The 3,578-nt window shown below is 37.7% G+C and overlaps 1 long non-coding RNA gene across 1 annotated transcript in view; it reads left to right on the top strand.

Annotated features, from left to right (window-relative positions):
- The first annotated feature begins 337 nt into the window (after nucleotides 1-337).
- LOC138369757 (uncharacterized) overlaps nucleotides 338-3,578 on the top strand; it is a 4,366-nt gene continuing 1,125 nt past the window's right edge. Inside the window, exons 1-2 of the long non-coding RNA XR_011229925.1 lie at nucleotides 338-415; nucleotides 3,466-3,572. This is a non-coding gene — a long non-coding RNA (uncharacterized lncRNA). The remainder of the gene's footprint in view (nucleotides 416-3,465; nucleotides 3,573-3,578) is intronic.

Raw genomic sequence — 3,578 nt, 5'->3', positions numbered from 1 at the left:
GAAAAATGCCATTCAATACATTACACAATTTAAATATTTTCAGGCAATCAACACAACCCTCTCATGTTGGCTAACCCTCTCTCATGTTGGTCAATAATTTAATTATTTTTTTATGGAGTAATCTTTGCTGTTGAAATGTAGTCTTTTTGAGACTACATTTCAAATGTAGTGTGTGTGGAGGCGTGTATGTTAGGTATTACCTAATATACACGGTGTAATATATCTATCTGTGTGAAATAGATTAAATCCATTTATTTGATATTCAGCTAATAGTTCTGTATTTTCTACATTCATCCATGTTTTGGTAAGTGCAATAATATGTATTGTTTCATTGCAGATTAGAGATTCAAGATAGTTCTAGATTTCCGAAGTACTGAAACGCGCGCCATACAGGCTTGGTGGATCTAGGTGCAAGGTAAAATTATTTACATTTACTTGTTTTGTATTTATGTTTTGTATTTATATGCATATATGCATTTATATGCATTATTCTATAGAATAATAGATCTCGTAATAATTTTGCAAAAATAGTGGCATTTACTATTTTTAAAAGATTATTAAAAAATTTACTGATATGGTGCATTCGGAAGGGCGAAGAGGGAGAATGGCCTGTTGACATAGCTCGGGTGCAGGGGGGGGGGGGGTTGTGTAAAAGCCTGGTTTGTGCCTCGGAGAGGCTATGGGATCCAGTAAGTTCAGTAGAACTTCGGTTTCAACCCTTTTACCCTGTTGTAGCTCAGTCGATTAAGGCAGTGTCTGGGATGCTCCCGGACGCAGGTTCGAATCCTCGTCACGGCCCTTGTGGATTTGTTCATTTGATGCATCACGTTATTGTGATCTGTGTGTGTAATTCTTCACTTGCTACAGCAACAGGAATGTGTGTGTATGTATTTGTGTTGTTGAATATGACCGAAAGTGTAAGATTAATGATTCTAACACAAATCGTCTGAATATTTGTTTTTCTTCACTGTCGAGAGTAGTTAAAAAAATTTACTCGAGTTTATTTTCACACTTTATTTATGGTCCTTAAGTCCCTCTCCTTAATGCTGCTGCTGTTTCTCGCATCTTTGCATCGCTTGTATGTTTGGGGGTTTGGCCTCTTGCTATATATTGATTCCATTTGTGTGTGTTTGGGTCTCAGGCCCTCTCGCAATTTCTGTTGAACAAACCCCTTTTCCTAGTTCTGCATCTCTCCTTTGGTACAAATTTTGTTGTGCTTTTATCATATATTTCACAAAACTTGACATACATTTCATTTACTTCATGTCCTATCAGCAAGTGTTTGTCAAATTCTTTAAGGAAAGTTTATCATCCTGATTGCAGATCTCTAGCGATATTATGTCAACTTCTTGTGGATTCGCAATCATTATTTAATTTACCTTTAGGTGTTCTTTCACCAGCACAGCAACACTGTACCTCTCCCAACCAGTTTAAGATAAAAACTAAGTACTAACTAATTAACTCAATGTAACCTACCTTACCCCCAAAATGACAACCCATGTCTTCTATTTTAAACAATGCTGTTTTGTTGACCAAATTGTATTTTTGTTTTTTCTGCAATGTTTCCCCCCCCCCCCCCACCACTCTACCACCACATTGAGTTTAGTAGCTCTGTGCACGTCAGGTGCTGTTTAATATACAGACCTACTCCTCCATTTGACCTAGTTTCTCTATCACATCTATATCACTTTGTGCTTTAGCCCTGGTGGAGCTTGGTCCACCAGGCTGTTGTTTGGAGTGGCCCGCAGATCCACATACAGTCTGCATATGATATACAGTCTGTTGATCAATTAAACTACAGTAGTTAGTTTTTATCATCCGAATGCACCAATATGTGTTCATTCTTCCCAGATGAAGGAACTAGGTAATATTCATCATCTGAATGCACCATCTGATGCTTTAACACACTCATGATACACGAGAGGTTTAAAAAACTTTTAAAACTTTTAAAACTTTTTGACCTATGTATTTAAAAGCAATTCTAAAGTTAAAAAGTGTAGCATAGGCCCCTCGCAGAATGTTCTTAATATGATCCTCAGGTTATAGTTTTCTATCTAAAACCACCCCTAGATCTCTTTCTTGATCAGAATTCTTTATAGATCTCAGTGGCTCGATCATAGAAACTGCTCTAAATCCTTGTTGGCCTGGATTGTGGAGGTCATTGGTCTCTATAAAACTAGTAATCTGACTCCTGATCACTCTCAAATAATTTTATTATGTGGGATGTTAGTGCAACTGGTCTATAATTCTTTGCCAATGCTTGTGTTGTGTTGTGTTGTTTTGGTAGTGATGTGCAATGTGTTGTTTTGGTAGTGATTCGTCCAGTTCTGGTAGTAGTGCGGTTGTTGTGTAGTGTAGTACTTGTGTGCTTGTTAATGACTTGTATTCCAGTCTTGTGGGTATCTCCTTTCCCCTACGGGCCAACTGCTTTGTTCTTACCTAGCATTTTGCTTTGTTTGGGTATGAATGTTTGTGTGCCGTATATTTTGCAAAATTTGCCATATCTCATTATTTACTCCTCTGCCTAGCAACAAGTCTGTCTAATTATACTCATTAACTGTTTTTCAAAGTTCCCCATAGTGTCCTTTATTGAAATCGAGTTCATGAACCGTTTCAATGTTCTTATTTTCTTCTAGATTATATCTTAAATTATATTTAAATGTTATTGTTATTATTGTTATTAAATGTTATTGTGACATTGCATTGCAATTGAGCTATGTTGTTTACCATACCGTTCATTTCGTGAGTATAAGTATAGATGCCACACTTGTGACAGGTAAAACCATGCCTTTTTTGAAAAACAGCACCGTCTGTTGCACGTAAGAGCAACCCACACTATATTATGTTGCGATATTATTTCAATATTTCCGATTGTATTGATAATTTGAATTTTCATAGATTTCAATTTATTTTCATTTCGATTTAATAATTTTGTGTGACATTGCATTGAAATTGAGCTGTGTTGTTTACCATACTGTTCATTTCATGAGTATAGTTTATTTTTTTATTTTTTTCATTTCATTTTTTTAGCTGTTCTTATTTTTCAGTGATGGGAATATCAGATCATTTGATGTTCCCAATTTTCTGATGGAAGCATCAGACCATTATAGAATGCATCGGATGAGGTAGTTTGGAATGGTGGGGAGGACGAGAGGGGGGTATGGTGGGGAAGACGAGGGGACAGAGGAGAGGGTAATGGTGGGGAGGACGAGGGGACTGGGGAGTTGGGGATGGTGGGGACAGGGGAATGCTGGGGAGGACAAAGGGGACAGGTGAATGGGAGATGGTGGGGGAGGAAGAAGGACAGGGGAGGAGAAAATGGTAAGGAGGACGATGGGACAGGGAAGTGGGAATAGTGGGGATGATGTGGGGACAGGGAAGTGGGAAGGACGAGAGGACTGTGGAATGGGGAATAGCAAAGTGAATTATAATTATATATATTAATTAATTCTTATAAATTTCCAGAAGCCTGTATCAACACCCACACTAATGCAACTGAAAGAGATGTTGAGACAAGTATTGCTGATATGTTGAAGAACGCCCCAAACAAACTCGGTGGAAACAGATACAAGGTAAAG

Source organism: Procambarus clarkii, chromosome 29, assembly GCF_040958095.1.
Source record: "Procambarus clarkii isolate CNS0578487 chromosome 29, FALCON_Pclarkii_2.0, whole genome shotgun sequence".
NCBI lineage: Eukaryota > Metazoa > Arthropoda > Malacostraca > Decapoda > Cambaridae > Procambarus > Procambarus clarkii.
The sequence above is the reverse complement of the archived record's forward strand: the minus strand, read 5'-3'. Positions and strand labels throughout refer to the sequence as shown.